We start from the raw sequence: 12,014 nt of genomic DNA on the forward strand, positions 1-12,014 counted from the left end.
TGTAACACTCCAAAATTCCTATAGTGGGCGAGTTTGTTCTATCTAAATTTTTCATAGGCCTTTTGTAACGCAAGTCAAGACCCAAGATTAAAATTTTGAGATTTTGAAAGTTTTGGCAAAAACTTATCACCCCCTTAAAAAAGTGCTTTCTGGACCGTTTTTCGAAATTCTTTCGAGTTTTATGTCAATTACACATGTGTAAGAACTGTATGAAAATACTTTTGTCAAATTTTATTAACATAATTTTTTTGAAATTTTTATTTGTACTTAAGAAATATGTTTTGTGCATTTGGAATGTGATTTCATAGGAAGTCAAAAGTCAAAAGTCAAAAATGTCAAAAATTTGGAAAAAACGTATCACCCCCTTTAAAAAAGTGCTTTCTGGACCGTTTTTCGAAATTCTTTCGAGTTTTATGTCAATTACACATGTGTAAGAACTGTATGAAAATACTTTAGTCACATTTATTATCATAATTTTTTATAAATGTTTACTTGTACTTAAGGAATATGTTTTGTGCATTTGGAATGTGATTTCATAGGAAGTCAAAAGTCAAAAATGTCAAAAATTTGGAAAAAACGTATCACCCCTTCATAGTCGAAAATAACATTTTTTTTTTAAAAGGCCAAAATGAAGCATTTAAAACTGTATTGAAAATCGTGCGTGGTAACCCAAAACATGAAACAGAATATTTTTTGACTTTTTTTGAAAACCTCCATAAATCACTCAGGCCAGCACCCATTGATTTTTGCCCGTAGTATAGTGCTCCCAGAGCGGGTATGGAAGTCTGGATCCCCCCTAAAAGCATTTAAGGCTCTGTGTGTCTTTAAGCACCATACTTTTTCATTCCATCCTTGCTGTGTGTGTCTGTGTGTGTGTATGTGAGCTTTTCTTTGACATCTGTTTAGAGAAATGACTGATTTACAGTGCATGAAGGTTGCCTAATCACACACTTAAAGTTTTGGAGAGATCTGACTTTTTTAACCCTTTGAAACAGCACCTATGACCCCATTTTAAGGCACTTCCGGTTGGCACAGGAAGCTATAAGTAAAGACCTATCCTGATCGGGGTATGCTTTTACAGAATCCTGAGTTTTAAGTCTATACGTTAAGAACTGACTGATTTACACAGGGTTGAATGCACTATATATCACAAACTGCTGGTTGGGTAAAACACTTTTAGGGTGATTTTATCACTTCCGGTTGCTCCAGGAAGCTTAGAATCAACACAGGTAGACCTCATAGTGGCTTGATGGATTGTCATTGAAGACAGGTTCATAAGACATTCATAACCCACATAGGGTTTATTTAAAGAATGCACGTTACATTTGCATATGATTCAACAGTGAAAAACATCACATCATATTGCAAACATAACACACTGTTGAATCATATTGCAAACACACACTGTTACATTTGCAATATGATGTGTTGAATCATATTGCAAACATAACACACAGTGTTACATTTGTAATATGATGTGTTGAATCATATTGCAAACATAACACACAGTGTTACATTTGCAATATGATGTGTTGAATCATATTGCAAACATAACACACAGTGTTACATTTGTAATATGATGTGTTGAATCATATTGCAAACATAACACACAGTGTTACATTTGCAATATGATGTGTTGAATCATATTGCAAACATAACACACAGTGTTACATTTGTAATATGATGTGTTGAATCATATTGCAAACATAACACACAGTGTTACATTTGCAATATGATGTGTTGAATCATATTGCAAATGTAACGTGCATTCTTTAAATACTTTAGAAATACAAAATTGAACGTCCTGATGACCTCAGGATGGCCGGGCAGTGTTAGTGGTTCCTCTCCATCGCTCGTTGCGTGGTAATTTCATCATGTCGATTTTGGTGATGGTACCCCCCCGTTGAAACATATTGCAAATGCACAAAAGTCAACTAGCAAGTCAGTGTCCATCAGTCAATTGGATATTGTCAGACACCAAACTGATACCATCTGACACTAAACTCACTTTTTCCAACTCCTTTAGAAGCCAACTATAACATATTTCAGAGCAGGCCCAAAATTCACAGCGCCTTCCATTTAAACCATAATAAAACAAATAATACGTAGTTATGTTCTAGCTGCGGGTCCAGTTCTCACATTATGTTTAGCCCTATGTGAGGCGACCTCGAATCCCAAGTTTCGGCTCGATAGGTCATTCGGTGTCCGAGCAAAACGCTAATTGGTGCTGAAAATCCACTTTTTTCATTGCCTTGCTACGAGGTCCTTGAATGAGCAATCAAACAGGCTCGTTGGGGTCTGTCTCTATGGGCCGAGCCGGTTTCAATGCACCTAGTCTTGAGACTCTGGGACTTTTCTAAATGTCGTCAGTTTCGTTGAGCTGAAAATGAATTGAAAACACTGCAAATACACGAGGCTGTTTATCGGTCTGAGAACCTTCTAGAGCCACATAACTCACCGTGCACAATCAACCTGAGGTCTAGAACAGGTTTCCAAAGTTTCAGAACTCTAGGTCTGACGGTTCTTTAAAAGTGGGAACAAAAGTAACTACCACAGGCACTGTCTGCCTCTTAGCCCCTCAGTGTGTCCCTCCATCATTTCTGTGTGGGTGTGTATTTTTTTTTTTAAATCTGATGGGATGAATGACTGATTTACAGTTCAGGAGGGTTGTCTATTCACATATATGAAGTTTTGGAAAGATTTGACATTTTTAACCCTTCAAAACAGCCCATTTGACACCAATTATGGCACTTCCGGTTGGCACAGGAAGCTGAAAATAAACACATATACTCACTGGAGTATGCTGTTAGAGAATCCTGAGTTTTAAGTCTATATGTTAAAATTTGACTGATTTACATAGGGCTGAATGCACTATTTCTCTCAAACTGCAGGTTGGGTATTGCAAACACTTTTAGGGTGATTTTAACCACTTCCGGTTGCTCCAGGAAGCTTAGAATCGACACAGGTAGACCTCATGGTGGCCTGATGGACTGTCATCAAAGACAGGTTCATAAGACATTCATAACCCACATAGGCTTCAGGTTGAATTTAGAGGTGCACTCAATGCATTCCAATGGGGAGACATGTCATTGTAAACTGTTTTATGTAAACACCTTCTTTTAACTGTCAAGGGTTAATGCCACAAGGTCCAGGTTAGGCTTGCACAGATCGGGAGGACCTTAGGATTGTTCCTGAGGTGAAATTGTGTTTCTAACCTTAACGGTTCTCTCTCTGTCTCCCAAAAGCAAATAAAATTGACATTGAGGTCAAAGGGTCATTTGGGTCCGTTCTCTTGTAACGGTCGCTGCTCTCAGACCGAGCGAGCTACGGTCAAGCGGGGCATCTCGTTGAACTCGGCACGGCCTGGAGATAATAGTCATGCCATTGCAGGCTTTGTGTGTCTTTAAGCACCGTACTTTTTCACTCCATCATTGCTTTTTGTGTGTGTTTGTGTGTGAGAGAGAGCTTTCCTTTGACATCTGCTTAGAGAAGTGACTGATTTACAGTTCATGAGGGTTGTCTAATCACACAAATGAAGTTTTGAAAAGTTCTGACCTTTTTAACCCTTCGAAACAGCACCATGACACCATTTTAAGGCACTTCCGGTTGGCACAGGAAGCTATAGGTAAACACATATCTTGACTGGGGTATGCTGTTACAGAATCCTGAGTTTTAAGTCTATACGTTAAGAATTGACTGATCTACATAGGGTTGAATGCAGTGATTTTCAAAATTGCAAGTCATGTATATCTGGACACTTTTTAGGGTGATTTTAACCACTTCCGGTTGCTCCAGGTAGCTTAAAATCAACACAGGTAGACCTCATAGTAGCCTGATGGATTGTTATCAAAGACAGGTTCATAAGACATTCATAACCCACATAGGCTTCAGGTTGAATTTAGAGGAGCAGTCAATGTATTCCTATGGGGCGAAATGTCATTGTAAAATGTTTGATGTAAACGCCTTCTTTTAACTGTGAAGGGTTAATGCCACAAGGTCAAGGTTAGGCTTGCACAGATCGGGAGGACCTTAGGATTGTTCCTGAGGTGAAATTGTGCTTCTAACCTTAACGGTTCTCTCTCTGTCTCCCAAAAGCAAATGAAATTGACATTGAGGTCAAAAGGTCATTTGTGTCCGTTCTCTTGTAACGGTCGCTGCGCTCAGACCGAGCGAGCTACGGTCAAGCGGGGCATCCCGTTGAACTCGGCACGGCCTGGAGAATATGGCGATGTCATTTTAGTGGTGATTTCAGAATGCTATTTTGGTGCATTCATGGAAGGCGCTGTGAATTTTGGGCCTGCTCTGAAATATGTGATAGTTGGCTTCTAAAGGAGTTGTAAAAAGTGAGTTTGGAGTCAGATGGTATCAGTTTGGTGTCTGAAAATATCCAATTGACTGATGGACACTTGCTAGATGACTTTTGTTGACACTTGCTAGTTGACTTGCTAGTCGACTTTTGTACATTTGCAATATGTTTCAACGCGGGGGTACCATCACCAAAATCGACATGATGAAATTTCACGCAACGAGCGTTGGAGAGGAACCACTATCACTGCCCGGCGATCCTGAGGTCATCAGGACGTTGACTTTTGTATTTCTAAAGTATTTAAAGAATGCACGTTACATTTGCAATATGATTCAACATCACATCATATTGCAAATCTAACGTGCATTTGCAATATGATGTGATGTTGAATCATATTGCAAATGTAACGTACATTCTCTTAAATACTTTAGAAATGCAAAAGTCAACGGTCTGATGACCTCAGGATGGCCGGGCAGTGATAGTGGTTCCTCTCCATCGCTCGTTTCGTGAAATTTCATCATGTCGCTTTTTCCTCATGGTACCTCCCCGTTGAAACATATTGCAAATGTACAAAAGTCAACGAGCAAGTCAGTGTCCATCAGTCAAATAGATATTTTCAGACACCAAACTGATACCATCTGACTCCAAACTCACTTTTTCCAACTCCTTTAGATGCCAACTATAACATATTTCAGAGCAGGCCCAAAATTCACAGCGCCTTCCATTTAAACCATAATAAAACAAATAATACGTAGTTATGTTCTAGCTGCGGGTCCAGTTCACACATTATGTTTAGCCCTATGTGAAGCGACCTCGAATCCCAAGTTTCGGCACGATAGGTCATTCGGTGCCCGAGCAAAACCCTAATTGGTGCTGAAATTCCACTTTTTTCATTGCCTTGCTACGGGGTCCTTGAATGAGCAATCAAACAGGCTTGTTGGGGTCTGTCTCTATGGGCCGAGCCGGTTTCAACGCACCTAGTCTTGAGACTCTGGGACTTTTCTAAATGTCGTCCGTTTCGTTGAGGTCAAAATGAATTGAAAACACTGCAAATACACGATGCTTTTTAATCGATCGGAGAACCTTCTAGAGCCATATAATTCACCGTGCACAATCGACCTGAGGTCTAGAACAGGTTTGTAAATTTTCAGAACTCTAGGTCTGACGGTTCTTTAAAAGTTGGAACAAAAGTAACTACTGCAGGCACTGTCTGCCTCTTAGCCCCTCAGTGTGTCCCTCCATCATTTCTGTGTCGGTGTGTATTTTTTTTTTTTTTAATCTGATGGGATGAAGGACTGATTTACAGTTCATGAGGGTTGTCTATTCACATATATGAAGTTTTGGAAAGATTTGACATTTTTAACACTTCGAAACAGCCCATTTGACACCAGTTATGGCACTTCCGGTTGTCACAGGAAGCTATAAATAAACACATATCATCACTGGAGTAGGCTGTTACAGAATCCTGAGTTTTAAGTCTGTATGTTAAAAATTGACTGATTTACATAGGGCTGAATGCACTATTTCTCTCAAACTGCAGGTTGGCTATGGCAAACACTTTTAGGGTGATTTAACCACTTCCGGTTGCTCCAGGAAGCTTAGAATCGACACAGGTAGACCTCATGGTGGCCTGATGGACTGACATCAAAGACAGGTTCATAAGAAAATCATAACCCACATAGGCTTTAGGTTGAATTTAGAGGTGCAGTCAATGTATTCCAATGGGGAGACATTTCATTGTAAACTATTTGATGTAAACACCTTCTTTTAACTGTGAAGGGTTAATGCCACAAGGTCAGGGTTAGGCTTGCACAGATCGGGAGGACCTTAAGAACACTCCTGAGGTGAAATTGTGTTTCTAACCTTAACGGTTCTCTCTCTGTGTCCCAAAAGCAAATGAAATTGACATTGAGGTCAAAAGGTCATTTGTGTCCGTTCTCTTGTAACGGTCGCTGCGCTCAGACCGAGCGAGCTACGGTCAAGCGGGGCATCTCGTTGAACTCGGCACGGCCTAGAGATAATAGTAATGCCATTGTGGGCTTTGTGTGTCTTTAAGCACCGTACTTTTTCACTCCATCCTTCCTTTTTGTGTGTGTGTGTTTGTGTGAGAGAGCTTTTCTTTGACATCTGTTGGGATAAATGACTGATTACAGTTCATGAGGGTTGTCTAATCACACAAGTGAAGTTTTGAAAAGATCTGACCTTTATTACCCTTCAAACCTGACCCTGTGGCACCATTTTAAGGTACTTCCAGTTGACATAGGAAGCTGAAATTGAACACATACCCTCCTTGGCGTAGGCTCTTATATAATATTGAGTTTTAAGTCTTTATGTTAAGAACTGACTTATTTAAAGAGGGTTAAATGAGTGTGTGTTATTTCATAAAATCATATAAAATCACAGGATTCTCGCAGAGCTTCGAGACCCACTTTAAAAATGTACGTCTGAACACACTGCAACTGGATCTGTGAATTTTTTGGAAAAAAAATTCCTCTTTGTGAACATCACCAAACGGTCAATGTACGATTTCTCTTAAATTACGATAGATAAATGGCTGGTTCTTTTTTTCCTGACACCGTATGCTTATGTACTTTGACATGAAGCGGTCAAATTAGCACCCTACTTGCGTTTTAACCCTTTAATCCCAGAAAAATGGCCATAACTCAAAAAGCGCCGAGGTCTCGACGCCATCTTGTTCGGGGCCAACTGCCCATTACTCCAAACCTACGCTCGCCGAGTTTCGTCTTCTAAATATTTTCAGTTTAGGAGAAAAGGCCACGCTCGTTTGCCACGTGCTCGTGCGCCTGCAATATGATTTATTTTCCCTCTTGTGGGAATTTTCGAGAATGCAGAAAAAAGTCAAAAATTTGTCATTTTTATAAAACGGAAACCGAAAGTCCGAGACGTTTTTTTGAGTGACTTCCTGAAAGAGCTCTCCGACGCCCACGGCCCGACACCGTCCGCGATTTTCTGCGACGTCGTAAGACGTCAGGTAAGGGACCGTACATTTGCAATGGGACTTTCTTCACTAACCATACGGCTCCCGTCTCAGAGTTCCCTTAAGGTATGAAAAGGAACGGAGCTCGCGCTCACGGCTGCGCGCATGACTAAACTCAAGGCTTTCTGCCAGACCCCTGATTCAAACAGCTCTTATTCGCTCCCCTTTTACAATAGAAGCCTGAAACAACGTTCTAAAGACTGTTGACATCTAGTGGAAGCCTTGGGAAGTGCAATCGGACCAAATGTACACTGTATATTGGATAGGCAATCACTTGAAAACCTACAAACCTCAGATTTCCCACTTCCTGGTTGGATTTTTCTCAGGTTTTTGCCTGCCATATGAGTTCTGTTATACTCACAGACATCATTCAAACAGTTTTAGAAACTTCAGAGTGTTTTCTATCCAAATATATATATATCCTAATAATATGCATATCTTAGCTTCTGGGCCTGAGTAGCAGGCAGTTTACTTTGGGCACACTTTTCATCCGGACGTGAAAATAGCGCCCCCAAGCCATAAGAAGTTTAATCCAGGATTCCCTACTGGATATTTCACACAAAATGAACACATTGCGTTTGCAATATTAACATATTCCATGGCATATGAAATGACTTGATAACCTGTTTCCAAAACATTTTCCATCTATACTGAACAAAAATATAAATGCAACATGCAACAATTTCAAAGATTTTAATGAGTTACAGTTCATATAAGGAAATCAGTCATTTGAAATACATTTATTAGGGCCTAATCTATGTATTTCACATGACTGGGCAGGGGCGCACCTACTGGGGAGCCAGGCCCAGCCAATCAGAATGGGTCTTTCCACACGAAAGGGATTTTATTACAGACAGAAATACTCCTCAGGTTCATCAGCTGTCCGGGTGGCTGGTCTCAGACTCAGACAATCTCGCAGGTGAAGAAGCCGGATGTGGAGGTCCTGGGCTGGCATGGTTACACCTGTTCTGCGGTTGTAAGGCCGGTTGGATGCACTGACAAATTCTCTAAAACGACGTTGGAGGTGACTTACGGTAGAGAAATGAACATTCAATTCTCTGGCAACAGCTCTGGTGGACATTCTTGAAATCAGTATGTCAATTGCACGCTCCCTCAAAACTTATGCCATTGTGTTGTGTGACAAACTTCACATTTTAGAGTGGCATTTTGTTGTCCCCAGCACAAGGTGTACCTGTGTAATGACCATGCTGTTTAATCAGCTTTTTGATATGCCACGCCTGTCAGGTGGATGGGTTATCTTGGTAAAGGAGAAATGCTCACTAACAGGAATGTAAACAAATTTGTACACAACATTTGAGAGAAATAAGCTTTTTGTGTGTATGGAACATTTCTGTGATCTTTTATTTCAGCTCATGAAACATGAGACCAACCCTTTACATGTTGCGTTTTATATTTTTGTTCAGCATATTTAGGAACAAGAAATGCACCCCAAACCAGCTTTTCAGGTGATTGTGAAAGCAAAGACAGGTGGAATGCATTTTTAACAAGTTACTATTCAATTTGTGATACAGTAAACATTTGTTATTGTATAATTAGTGTATAGTTGTAATATATGTCCAGGAAACTGCCCCATAATGTAGAAGATGTATAGGAACAATTGAAGACAATGTTACAGATTTCCTTTGTGCACAAATTATAGGCAGCTTCTACAAACATTGCAGTATAGCAATTAGATTTTTCCTTTTGTAATGCAAATATTGTACTGTATATCGATCAGGTCCAATTTTTTCTTTCAGCAGAATAAATTGTTTTGTATTGTTAATAAAATATAAAATAAACTATGTATTAAAAATGTGAATAGACTTACCTTGTTGGTACTTGTTCCTCCTGAGGCTGAGATTCTGATATAGTTCTGAAAAAAGGATTTCACCGGCACCTATTTATACTTAGAAAGTGAAAGTCACACAATAGAAAGTGAAAGTCAAGTGATGGACGACTGTCTAGCTCTCCTATTTCTCTACCCATTTCTTGTAAATGGGGCCATTATAGTAATAGAGGGACCATAGTTTTACTTTCAATATAACTCTTTCACTTTTATTTTACAAATAAGAGCATCAGGTGTGGTTTACACAGAAAGACACTCAGCTCTTATAGTCTTCTAAACCCATTACATTTCTATGAAGTCAGGCCATTTATGAACACAATTGTTTATCTTTTATCAATGACATTACAAGTGAGAGAAGGTCAGTGGATAAAGGCCCCTAACAAAAGACAAAAAGGTGGCCAGTATGATGCAGATAGACTTTTGTGAACTATTAACATAAATATTTACAGTATTATATTATGCAAACTGCTGTCATAATATGCTTATGTTTCTCACAATACTTGTGTGGTTAATTTGTCCTGAAACTTCCAGTACGTATAGAGTTCATCCAGGCTACTTTAGAAATGGGCTTATGAGGTGAAATAGAACCAGAACCACCCTTGTCCTCCGTCCTCCGCGAGCGCTATGAGGTAAAATAGAGCTAGCAACCAGCATAGCAACTGTGGTAGTTATTGTTACATATAGGGACAGATATAATACTATAGAGCAAAGACATGTGTACATCAGACCACAGGAGGAGAAGGTGACACTTAAGTGCATTTGCTATTCTGGAAAGGGCAGCATACCAAAGATTAGATGGAGCGGAACAAACATAAGTATAATGGCCAAGGCCATAAGTGCATAGGACAGCTGGACACACCAAAGTCAGAGGGACACACAAAGGAGGGTGCCAGCCAAATGACGAACAGATGGACTATAGGCATAGTAAATATATCATTCTTAGGACATGAAAGGGTCCCGCCACAATTATAACCTAACCAAAAGCAGATTTGGACGTTAACAAGCAAGCTCTGAGATGAAAATAAAATAATGGAGAAAGATCAAGGAAGATCAAGAAAGATCTATTTTCATATAGAGGGAGGGGACTCTATACGTTATGCAAAGACACAATACTATAAAGGGAGGACTCTGTAATATGAGAATTTAGTCTTTTTCCATGGAGGGGCTTTGCCCTGTTACGTTTGTGATAGGGTCCTTCCATGGAAGGGCTCATTTTTGCTACTTTGTATTAAAGTCTATATTGAATTCACAAGTTCTTGTAAGAGTGTTATATTTCTGAGACAATTCTCCATGACACAACCAGCATAGCAACCAGCATAGCAACCAGCATAACAACAGACGCTTTGGTTCATTACGTAGGTCGGTCAGGATTTGACAGGTTCTAGCAACATCCCTAGCAACAGACGCTAACAGATTATTGAATCCCGTTGTGACCCAGGGGTGGAAACCATTTGGCAGTGGACACTATTTGACATGGCAGGCCCTGTTATAAATAATGTGAATATAATTTTTTAAATATCCCTCCCATTCAACTAGGCCTATTCAAAAATAAAGGGTAGGACCTTTTGTTTTCTCTGTTCTCTAACCTGAACTCTTGAACTTGCAGATGTTGGCCAGTGAAGCAGAACGTTTCCAGTGAGACCATCCCTGGCACGACAGCGTCAAGGTAACACTACTGAAACACACCCTACCAGCAGACTGTCTGCGTTTTTAATGTATAAAAGATTCAGCAGGGGGTCATGATACTAAGCACATCCCCTATTGATGTAATGATTATATCAACAGTAATCATTCACTCCTCAAAGTCATCAATGACCTCCTCACCACTGCTGGTACTGGTGCCCTCAACATCCTGATTCTCCTTGACCTTAGTGCCGCCTTTGACACTGTGAGCCATCATATCCTGCTCAGCAGGCTGGAGGGACTGGGTTTTGAGGGACCGGACCTCCTACATCTCCCTCAATGGCCACACTCAGACTCGCTGCAGTTACACTGGGTGTCCACCAAGGCTCTGTGCTGGGCCTCTTTACTCTTTACCATCTACAACCCCTTTGGTCAGATCCTCAGTCACTTCAACCTTAACTTTCACTGCTACGCTGATGACACCCAGATCTACCGAGGCACCAAATCCCTCCTCAACCCACCTCTGACCCACATTGAATCATGCCTCTGCAATAAAAACCTGAATGCAACAAAACTTCCTCAAGCTCAACAGTGCTAAAACGGAACTTCTCTTCATAGGCACCAAATCCATCCTCACCAAAGTTGGGACCCTCACCATTGACGACACCACTGTCTCTTCCTTCCCCCATTCATGCAACCTTGGCACCATCCTGTACTCCACCCTCTCCTTCGACCACCACATCCAGCAGACTGTCAAATCCTTATTCTTTAACCTCTGCAACATTGCCAAAGTCAGGTCTCCTCCCATCTCGACTACTTTACTCTCAGACATCAACTTAAGCTCCCTCCCTAAGCTCCAAATGGTTCAGAACTCTGCAGCCCGACTTCTCACTCATACTAAGTCCTGGCACCACATCACCCCTGTCCTCCATGAACTCCACTGGCTCCCTGTCTCCCAATGGATTGAATACAAGATCCTCTTCCTGACCTACAAAGCTCTCCACCACCTTTGCCCCCCCTCCCCTCCTTCTCCACCACCAACCCACATGTTCACTGTTCCACCACAGCTGGCCATCTTGTTGTCCCCAGGTCCAAGCTTCAGAGCTTCATGGACAGGACTTTTTCAAGGGTTTCTCCATGGCTCTGGGCCTGGTTGCATAAAACACCTTAACGTTAGCAGTCCTTCCAACTCTCACGCATTGGGAATGAGACACATGCAATTGACCCTCTTCTCACGATCA

The 12,014-nt window shown here is 40.8% G+C and overlaps 1 protein-coding gene across 1 annotated transcript in view; it reads right to left on the minus strand.

Annotated features, from left to right (window-relative positions):
* LOC120026206 (interferon-induced protein 44-like) overlaps positions 1–9,190 on the minus strand; it is a 31,701-nt gene extending 22,511 nt beyond the window's left edge. The window contains exon 1 of the mRNA XM_038971032.1: positions 9,133–9,190. The gene's annotated coding sequence lies outside the window, so the exon portion shown is untranslated. The remainder of the gene's footprint in view (positions 1–9,132) is intronic.
* Between the last annotated feature and the right edge of the window lie 2,824 nt (positions 9,191–12,014).

The sequence above is a fragment of the Salvelinus namaycush genome, chromosome 2, assembly GCF_016432855.1.
Source record: "Salvelinus namaycush isolate Seneca chromosome 2, SaNama_1.0, whole genome shotgun sequence".
NCBI lineage: Eukaryota > Metazoa > Chordata > Actinopteri > Salmoniformes > Salmonidae > Salvelinus > Salvelinus namaycush.